Raw genomic sequence first — 9,543 nt, 5'->3', positions numbered from 1 at the left:
TGGCTGCTTGCTCTTTTCAAACACTTGCGGCAACTGTTCGCTCATAACCACGTCTGGAATGCGTGACCTTTACACGGGGGAGAAGCAACGCCGCATCCCTTTTCTAAAGAACATTCATATTCAGAAATAAGTCAAGAAATTTGCCATTACTTTTGCTGTCAGCCTGCCCATGTTGCCAAAGAAAGATTCACTCGGCGTCAACATGACAGAACAGCGATCACTTGAAAACACTGTTCCACACTCCGTAAGCAAGAACTTCAGTGTTTGCAGTCACCCGATATGCCGATAGTCAAAGGAGCACAAAACACGAAGCGTCAAAAGACAAGATGAGTTGATGGAAAGAGCGTTGAATTGATGAGCACAAAAGTTCAGCTCGTACAATAGGCAACGAAGGTCCCGGCGTCATCATCGCACTTGAAAGGACTGCCTTGCAGACTAAGGGCAGTGGGAGGTTGCTGTTTTGGGATGGAGGCATTGGGATGGTGGGCCGAGATCTATTCTTCTTAAGGAATTCTTCATCGTGAAAGATCGGTCCACAGATCATCCAAAGAACTTACAAATTTTTGGGACTCAGGGAATCACGTCTTGAAAATACGTCTTGGACGCGTAACGGCATTCTATCCAACTATCCAACTGCAGGACTTGAGGGTTTTTTGTGCTTTGTTCTGTTTTCGTTGACATCGCATTCGTAAGAGCGTCAAAAAAAGGCAATTCCAGCATCTAACACGAATAAAAGGGCTATTGAAACTGCAGGGCTGCGCAGCTTCTAAAATCCTTGCACACAATTCTCCGTTATTGTTACTTCCTTCTTTCTGTCTAACAAAGTTCCCTTTTCCTGACCGGACGGGGAGACTATCATTCCAACTTGAAGCCAGCCTTAAGTTCTCCGAGGCGCATTTGTCTGCTAGCATGCATTTTGTGAAATTTTTTTTTGTTGTTGTTAAACCAAAAGCGACTTTGAAAAAGGTTTCCACCGCCGCCCGGCACTCTATGTTAGACTGTATCAAGAAAGCAGCGCGTGCTGCAGCCGTGGCCGAGTGGTTAGGGCGATGGATTAGAAAGCCGTCGGGGTCTCCCTGCGAAGCTTCGAGTCCTGCCGCCTACGGTGTCGTCGTGTGTCTGCGCAACAAAGGAAAAGCACCCGTTTCGCTTTTCCCGCGACTTTTAAAACACGAATGATCTGGATTTCTACATGAATGGCTCTTAAAATGTGATCTGATCTTCATCTGACGCATAATAATAAATAAAGACAGTCTTGTTTAACAAACAACACACAACATTTTACATTGTCAATTCAGTTCAAATCAATGTATTTCTATATAGCGCCTTTCACAACAAGGTTGTCCCAAGGCACTTAACAATGCAAGTTGTTAAGAGCCTTGTGTCTAATATGCCGCCTAGGTTACGTGCTGTCTCTTTGAGGCAAATGTTTAAATCCTCTGAGTTAAGTGCTGAAGTTATAGTAGTCCTATCAGTATTGTTGCCTCCGATCAACAGATCCTCAGTTTTCTCAGAGTTGAGTTACAAAAAGTTTTCACACATCCAAGTCTTTCCTTCATTAATGCATTTAACTAAAGTGATAATAGAAGAGTTGTCATTTGGTGGAAACAAAATGTTTATTTGAGTGTCATCAGCATATGAATGAAAGTTCATATTATTTTTTCTTATTATCCTACCTAGCAGCAGCATGTAGAGAGAGAGAGCAATATTGGTCCCGGCACTGATCCGTCTGGTACCCCAAATTGAACTGGTGACGTTGATGAAGCAGTACAATTATAAGATATTTGAACATAATGAAAACGATGAGTAAAATGTGAAGTAAACCACTGAAGGACGGTTCCAGATAAGCCAACCTCAAACTCAAGCCTGTGTAACAAAACAGAGAGGTCAACCGTGTCAAAGGCAGCTCTAAGATCTAGAAGCACAAGCACTGTTGCATTCCCCGCATCAGTAGCTAAGAGAATATCATTTACGACTCTCGTTAATGCAGTTTCAGAAACCAGACTGAAATTTCTCAATTATATTATTTGAATCCAGATACGATTGACGTTGGGCAACAACTATTCTCTCAAGACTTTTAGATTGAAATGGGACCTTTGAGACAGGCCTGTAGTTGTTAAGAACTTGTGGATCCAAATTTGACTTCTTAAGGAGCGGTCTAACAACTGCTACCTTAAATTGATCAGGTACAACGCCTGACGCAAGCGATGCATTCATCATACTAATTATAGGTCCTGCCAGTCCTTCGAGGGAATCTTTGACTAGCTGAGTGGGGATGGGATCTAGCGAACAGGTGGTTGACTTTGTCTTACGTCTGTGTTCATGAGTCCACCATAAGAAGAAATCTGAACAGGAGTGGTGATCATCCGAGGTCACCACGGAGGAAACCACTGCTCTCCCCAACAAAAAAACCACCACTGCCCCTCTCAAGTTTGCTAAAGACCACATGGATGTTCCACAGCAACTCCTGGAACAATGTTCTGTGGACAGACGTGACAAAAGTTGAACTTGTTGGTAAATGTGCACAGCGTTATGTTTGGAGATAACAAAACACTGCATACCAACTCCAAAACCTCATCCCACCTGGGAAGCATGGCGGAGGCTGTACGGCTTGCAATCATCGAGGGACCGATGAATTCCAAGATGTATCAGGAAATTCTACAGCAGAATGTCAGGGTGTCTGCCTGTGATCTAAAACTCGAAAGACGCTGGGTCATGCAGCATGACAAAAATAAAGGAGTACATCAACAACAGAGTGGCTGAAACAGAAGAAATTCCGTATTTTGGGATGGCCAAGTAAGAGTCCTGACCCCAATCCCATTGAAGTGCTGTGGCATGATCTGAAGCAGGCCGTTCAGCGCAAGACATCCCAAAAATATACATGAACTGAAACAGTTTTGCATAGAGGAATAGGCCAAAATACCTCCTAACCGCTGCTCAGGTCTGACCAGCCGCTACAGAAAGTGGGGGTTGAGGTTTTTGTCAATAAAGGAGGTTCCACTAGCTCCTTAATATAAGGGTTCACGTACTTTTTCCATCAATGACCTTGATTGTTTAAAACATTTGTTAAAACAGCAATGTCAAATGTTGGGCGTGTGTTGTTTGTTAAATCAGACTCTCTTTATTGATTATTATGACTTAGATAAAGATAAGATCACATGTTAGGAGCCATTCATGCAGAAATCCACATCATTCCGAAGGGCTGTTTACAAAAGTTTTTCTTCCAACTGTATGTGAGAGAAAAGCAGAGCCGCTCACTGAGTAAGGTGGGGTTGTAGCTTCGCAAATTGCAAGGACATTTGTACTCTCAAAAGGGGACAGGAGCACCCCAGATGGGACTCGAACCCACAACCCCTGGCTTAGAGTGCCAGTGCCTTAGCCATTAGGCCACTGCGCCACACTGGGTGAGGTTGATCACGCTGATGAAGAGCCAGTTTTTTTTTCCTTTGCTTTTTCAAAGGGATCCCCAAAAATAAGGGAAGTTAGGCAGCAGAAGGTTTACTGTGACCTGAGAAGGACCGGCATCCAATCACGGTGGTACACACACACACGCTCTCAATCATCTGAGCTACACGGCTACCAAGATGATCTCAGGTGCGCCGAGCTGGTACGGAACATATTGAACTGATCGACGGCGAATTGTCTCTCAGACAGGCTTTTCACCTCTGAGCTCCCTGACTGACAGTGATCAGCTAGGTAGTGAAACAGTCAGGTGCTTCTAAGCCTTAAACAGCTGCATCTCGGCGCTTCCAAGGAGAGATGATTTGAAAGCCGAACATCGCCCATTGGGAACACCTTACTATCACTAGTTTAAGAGACTCTTAAGGTCTTGCAGAGGTGCCTGTCTAATAGCATGCGCTTTTCAAGCTATAGGTGTTTAGGCTGAGGCAGAATGCCTGTTAACAAAATGTTTTTCTAAAGGGGCCTCGCACTCTTTTCCAAGCAATGGTCACCATCCCCACCGAGTGTCACAATGTAGTCATGTCCTAGGACGTCACCTGTTAGTCTCCATTTGTCTGCCACCAACACTTTAGGTTACGGGGTCACAACCGCACCCCGGAGCGCAGAGGAGCCGTTGGCGTTCTGGTGGCGCAGATTGGGCTGAAGGTGGGGCGCTTGAATCTCGCTGTTGGAGGCCGTCTGAAACTGACCCAAGCCTTTCCCTTGAATTAAATGTAAATAAGATATGAACCCCAGAAGCACATGGAATCAATCACGTGTTTCCTTTGAGCCGTTTCAAAGACTGCTCCAGAGTTTACCTTGCACAGATGCGCAAAGATTAATGATGGGGGTGCATGCTTCCAGGCGCCTTACAACTGTAGGGACTGATTAGAGACAATTCGTAGCGTGTGTTCGTTTCCATATACGCCCCGTGTTGCAATGGTAGGATGAAGTCAAATACGGCTTGGACGTGTAACGGCATTCTATCCAACTGCAGGACTTGAGGGTTTTTTTGTGCTTTGTTCTGTTTTCGTTGACATCGCATTCGTAAGAGCGTCAAAAAAAGGTAATTCCAGCATATAACAGCCAGCCTTAAGTCCTCTGAGGCGCATTTGTCTGCTAGCATGCTTTTGTGAAAGTTCAAATTTGGACAAACACAATCTGTGGCGTTTAGCGTGACATAGTCTTGCAGGCATCGTGCTGTCTCACTGCAATACTATACCACTGGAGGAAACAGTCCATCTGGCCATGAAACTCATTTGAACGTCTAGCTACAGCAACTAACAATATCATGATTTATTCAGGATGTGTGGAATCAGAACATCCCGGAGACAGCTTCCGAAATCGTGAGCATTCTCTGGTGGTGTCCTGCTGGGATCCTGTGGGCGTGTGTTGGTGGTATAGTGGTGAGCATGCAAAAGCCACTGCATTGGCCAGGAATCGAACCCGAGCCTCTTACTTGGCAGGCAAGAATTCTTCCACTGAACCACCAATGCTCAATACCTGTACCTTCAAAAAAGACGCTTTTTTGGTGCTCTGTTCAAAAAGCGTCGACATCTGTTTCCAGCTGCAAAATGCCATCCGCAGACACTGAAGAATTTATTTATTTAGACACCGCTCAGAATCCCCTGTAAGATTCTCCCTCAGTTCCTTTGAGCAGTGTTTTACCTCTTTCAAAAGGCTTCACTTTCCTAGTCACATTCCAAGGCTCATCGAACCCGGGCTGTTTCCTCCAGCGGTATAGTATTGCAGTGAGACAGCACGATGCCTGCAAGACTATGTCACGCTAAACGCCACAGATTGTGTTTGTCCGTTCGTGTCAGTCGTCCTGCAACCACGGGAAGTGGGACACAAACATGCTGCAATGCTTTCAGGACGTTAGGATTTGTTTATGCAACATCCGAGAAGAGTACTTGTGGCTTGAATGTGAACTGTACGTGCCCGCCCCCTTTCCTCTGTAGTGCATGAGTTCCTCCCGGCATGCCCTTCGTCATTGTTCTGTCATCTTGTATTTAAAGGGTTGTATTTCTGCTGCTGAAAATAAGCAACGGTTTTCTCACAACGCCCTTTGTTTCCGACGGAGCCCTTGTCTGTCATGAAATTCTTCAAAACCTCAAGCTAGAAGAAGAAGACGACAAATATGAAGCGTTACAGCAACGACATGCCATGAGACGATTGATAACGATTTCCGTAGGATCCCCGCGGTTGCCTGGCAACCGTCAGCTTTGCGCAGTGGCAGTATCGTAGCCTGTGAGGTTTAGCCGAGGCGCGATTATTACTAGTTGAAAACTTTTCCCAATATCCCCCTTCCGCCGGTTTGCAATACAATCGGCGAAAGCAATTTTTGACAGTCTCGTCAGAGACTGAGCAAGGTGTTTAAAGACAGATTTTGTCATGGTGACATCATGATAGAAAGAAACAAGCTTGTTACGTCTCAACAGAAACGCTCTTTAGCTCTTTCAGCGTTATGCAGAGAACAGCGTCTGTCGAGATCACTTTTGAGTCAGCGCGAAACGCCGTGTGCTGTCAGTTTGATTTCATATTGCTTGTAGCGGCGCCCGGCTTTTGTCTGTCAAACGTTAGGTTGCGCTTCTTCATGCTGCATCGTCGGCATGAGTGGAGCTTTATAAACGTCTGTACTTACTGCGCCCCATAAGAAATCGTTTGTCCCCGTTCAAAAGAGATTGTGCGATGTCCTGCAGCAAACCTTTGACAGTTTGAAAAGAGGAATTTATTCTGCTTCCTGTGCGTGCAGTAGTTACAAAGTTGAACGCCTTTACACGATCTGCTGCAGTTTTCAGTGGGCGGGCTTTGTCAAATGGCTTGGAAAAACGCACTGTGTTTCGGCTCGGGAAACATCATGAGCAGTGTCCTGCATGTTTTCTGTGTATAGCTGTCTTTTAACGCATACAGAATTCATTCGAAATCATTGATTTCTCCAATTAACAAGGGTCCCTTAAAGGATGAGTCAAAGTAACGTCTAATCGGATTAGTTTCCTTAGAGCTGGTTCAGAGTTTGCTCAAGAGTTTACCTTTCACAGATGCGCAAAGAAGAATGTTGGGGGTGCACGCTTCAAAGCTCCTTACAGCTGTAGGGAGTGATTCGAGACGATTCGTGGCGTGTGCTCGTTCCCATATACCGTACGCCCCGGGGTGCAGTGCTAGGATGACATACAATACCGCTTGGGCACGTAACGGCGTTATATGCAAGTGCGGGACGTGAGGGTTTTCGTTTGTTCGTTTTGTTTTGCTCTGCTTTGCTTTGTTTCGTGGTCAAGAGGCGTAAGGTAAGTCGTAATCCAGGGAGAACACTGGTGGCAAACAGTCCGAGGTGAGAGGCGAGGTCCAAAGTCGAAAAGGCAGAAGGGGAGTCCAATATCCAGAATAAACGAGGTAATGGAAAAACGCCAGGTAGAGCTCTCAAGGAGCAGACTCAATACCGAGCAGCGGGAAGCAGGTAAAGATGGTAAAAATAGCACTGCGTACCGCACGGTGGAGTGTGTGCAGGTGGGTAAACTCGTGCGGCGGCGTTTGTTAATAATCACCCACTGCTGGTGCTGATTAGATCGCTTATGAGTTGGTCTTAACTGCCTGGCGGTCATGACAAGCTCCTCTTTAAGCTGTGGTTTAGTTTTGCATTCATGTGTTTCTAGAGCAGTTATTTATGGGGGTGGGTGGGTCTTTCACAGAGGCTCAGGACAAATCCCCCACATGAAATTTTACTGTGTGCGTTCAGACAGTCACAGGTCAAGAGCCAGGCAGGAGGACAATGGACAGAAGAGCCAACGAACTAAAAATAAAAGAACGAATATGAAAAAGCCACCATCTTTTTCTTTTTGACATTTTCCGACTTTCATGCAAGCCAGGACAAAGTTGCTCGTAGCTACTTGTGGATTCAAATACTCTATCGAGTGCTTTGATGAGTTTTTGCAATTTGATTGTCGTCCTGTCAGCCTGTTTCTGTTTTTTTTTTTCAATCTAGGGATGGAAAGTATGAGGGAAATGATGGAGCAATCAATAACCGCTCCGGAAAAATGGCAGAAAGAAATGGCCCGTCACTAAGGACATTTGTGAAGCAGAGGAGTGACATCACCACAAAGGCGACTTATTCTGCTGATCGTTTTGGTGAATAATGATTGAGGTGCGTTAAGAGAAAGGTAGCTGCGTCAGCATGCTTAGGCTGCAAAGGATCAAGCAAAGGTTTACTCCATGCTGAAAAGAGAAGAAAAGAAGCACAACGTTTCGACTGTGGAGCCTTCTGCGCCATCTTCTTTAGCGGTGATGATGTTTACATTGGAAAAACTGAGACATGCGTCCCTGGGTGGGCTTGAACCACCAACCTTTCGGTTAACAGCCGAACGCGCTAACCGATTGCGCCACAGAGACTGACGGCCACTTGTGCTCCCTACATTTGCAGGTTTATGGTCAAAGAAAACAATCACTTGCGCTTCTTGCAGCCGGCAATCTTTTTCCACTGACAACCAAGAAATGGATTTCATCTTTCACAAGCTGTATGGATTTCTTCAAAAACAAGTTATTCCAGAAAGGAAATGAATTCTTGCATTAAACTGAACCAAGCTGTACATGTTTGTCTGAAATGATACATTCGGCACAACAAGACACGGAGAGAGGCACCGCTGGTATTCAGACCCAGGATCGCCTGCTTACTAGGCGGGCACTTTAAGCCACTAGGGAACAGCGCCAGCGGAGCACCGCGCTTTTACAGACACTTGGACACATCTGTGTTCGGTGTGCACTTAACCTGCTCTCTGAGCCCGTTGCCTCCGTCCCATTTGATAGCAGAACTGATGCCAAGAGAAATGATGAGAAATGGCATTTATCGTGCACTTTTCATGTCCAAGCTGTGCATTCTTTGGCGACACCATTTTTTCTTTTGTTTAATTTCTATACTTATTCATAGAATAAAAACGATATGTCATGTACTGTAAGGGAAATGTCTCTTTTTTTTAATGGGGAAAGCTAGCACCACTAAATGTTGTGTTTAGAAGAAGTGATTTAACATGACACGTGACCTAATTTACCGGAGCAAAAGCTCACCCAGCAAGCCCTGCTTTACTTCTACAGGAGAGAAGTATTGTAGAGTCTGCAAGATGTTCAGCTGGGTAGCTATGTCAGCATGCCTCGGCTGCAAAGGAACAAGCAATAGGTTTATTGCATGCTGAAAAGAGAAGAACGGAAACACAGCGTTTCGACTGTGAGGTCTTCTCACACCTGAAGAAGCCTCACACCTGTAAAAGGCTCCATGGTTTTCTTTCTTCTCTTTTCAACATGGAATACACCTATTGTCTGCAAGATGTGACAATTTCATGGTGTTTTGGAAGAAAACCTTTTTTCTTTGAATTCAAAATCAATCGGAATTTCAGCACGACACATCAACACTTTTTCTGTTTTAAGGAGATGATATTTTAAACCTGATAAAAATAGTAGGAAACACAAGTTTCTTGCTGTGAAAATTTAGATGGGGAAGTGTACTACTAGTAGCAGTGTAGAGCTCTCTGTGGTGGAGTGCAAGCGCATGTTCTATGGGCCAGTGGCGTAATGGATAACGCGTCTGACTTCGGATCAGAAGATTGTGGGTTCGAGTCCTGCCTGGCTCGTGAGGCTTTTAAACCTCTCAGGTTCCTCGGTAACAGGTTGCCGTCATGTATATGAACTATAGAAAAGCATTTGCCACAACCCGTAAATTAGCACGCAAGTGCGGGCTAGTGAACACAGAACTGTATGGAGATCATCTCCAGCTCCGAGCTCAATTGCAATGAAAAAACATGCAGAACAGAACTGGAGAGCAGCTGAATTTGTGCTCGGTAGGGTGGGGAGGACTCAGCATTGCTATTGTTCTAATTGGCATGAACTGCAGGGGATCTGAATCAGAACATATCAGTTAGTTCGATCATTGCGTCAATATGTAGGCCACGTTAATACAGAATTATTACTTTGTCTGTCTCGTCTTTGTATATAGCTGAATGTCCCTGACAATTTCATGTTAGTTTTTAAGAACAACATTGGTGCTAATATATACACATATAGCATATAAGGAACACGTAAAAGTTTAGTCCATGCTGAAAAGATAAGAAAACCGCC

The 9,543-nt window shown here is 44.9% G+C and overlaps 3 non-coding genes across 3 annotated transcripts; 2 read left to right on the top strand and 1 right to left on the bottom strand.

The window, feature by feature from the left end:
• Window positions 1–5,662: 5,662 nt before the first annotated feature.
• LOC148637542 (U4 spliceosomal RNA) lies at window positions 5,663–5,804 on the top strand. Its single transcript, XR_015931335.1, has one exon. It is a non-coding gene; the product is annotated as a U4 spliceosomal RNA (small nuclear RNA).
• Window positions 5,805–7,753: 1,949 nt separating this feature from the next.
• trnan-guu (transfer RNA asparagine (anticodon GUU)) lies at window positions 7,754–7,827 on the bottom strand. Its single transcript has one exon. It is a non-coding gene; the product is annotated as a tRNA-Asn (tRNA).
• A 1,159-nt stretch (window positions 7,828–8,986) lies between these two features.
• On the top strand, window positions 8,987–9,059 carry trnar-ucg (transfer RNA arginine (anticodon UCG)). Its single transcript has one exon. It is a non-coding gene; the product is annotated as a tRNA-Arg (tRNA).
• Window positions 9,060–9,543: the final 484 nt, after the last annotated feature.

This window comes from Lepisosteus platostomus, unplaced genomic scaffold (genome assembly GCF_059453375.1).
Source record: "Lepisosteus platostomus isolate fLepPlt1 unplaced genomic scaffold, fLepPlt1.hap1 Scaffold_115_H1, whole genome shotgun sequence".
Lineage (NCBI taxonomy): Eukaryota > Metazoa > Chordata > Actinopteri > Semionotiformes > Lepisosteidae > Lepisosteus > Lepisosteus platostomus.
Note: the sequence above shows the minus strand (reverse complement) of the source record. Positions and strands in the feature narration are given on the sequence as shown.